Raw genomic sequence first — 604 nt, forward strand, 5'->3', positions numbered from 1 at the left:
TGTCTGATACACAATTTACCAACCCTGGTGTCTGGTACACAATTTACCATGGCCACCCCTAGTGTTTGGTACACAATTTACCAACCCTGGTGTCTGGTACACAATTTAGCAACCCCGGTGTCTGGTACACAATTTAGCAACCCCGGTGTCTAGTACACAATTTACCAACCCTGGTGTCTGATACACAATTCTCCAGCCCTGGTGTCTGGTAAACAATTTACCAGCCCTTGCGTCTGGTACACAATTTACCAGCCCTGGTGTATGTACACAATTTCGTGACATTTCAAGTAAAGTTTATAATATAGGATATGTGTATAGTCCTGATATTTATTTATAAACATTAATACATATCAATTTTATTTCTCAAAACTAAAACAAAATAACAATTGAGAATTCTACTCTCATTGTCAAGCAACACTTCCAAACTTTGATGGTATTATAGAGCTGTATAGCACAATTTCATTGTTTTGTCGAGGAATGTATTTTCGCTTCTTACCCGAACACATTTCTTAAATTGGCCATCGAGGGCGCAATTTAAATTGACCTCGAGAGTACCTCCTATCGCGCATGCCCAGTATTGCTGATGACACCTCGACGGTTGTGG

The sequence above is a fragment of the Saccoglossus kowalevskii genome, chromosome 8, assembly GCF_978046115.1.
Source record: "Saccoglossus kowalevskii chromosome 8, keSacKowa6.1, whole genome shotgun sequence".
Classification (NCBI taxonomy): domain Eukaryota; kingdom Metazoa; phylum Hemichordata; class Enteropneusta; family Harrimaniidae; genus Saccoglossus; species Saccoglossus kowalevskii.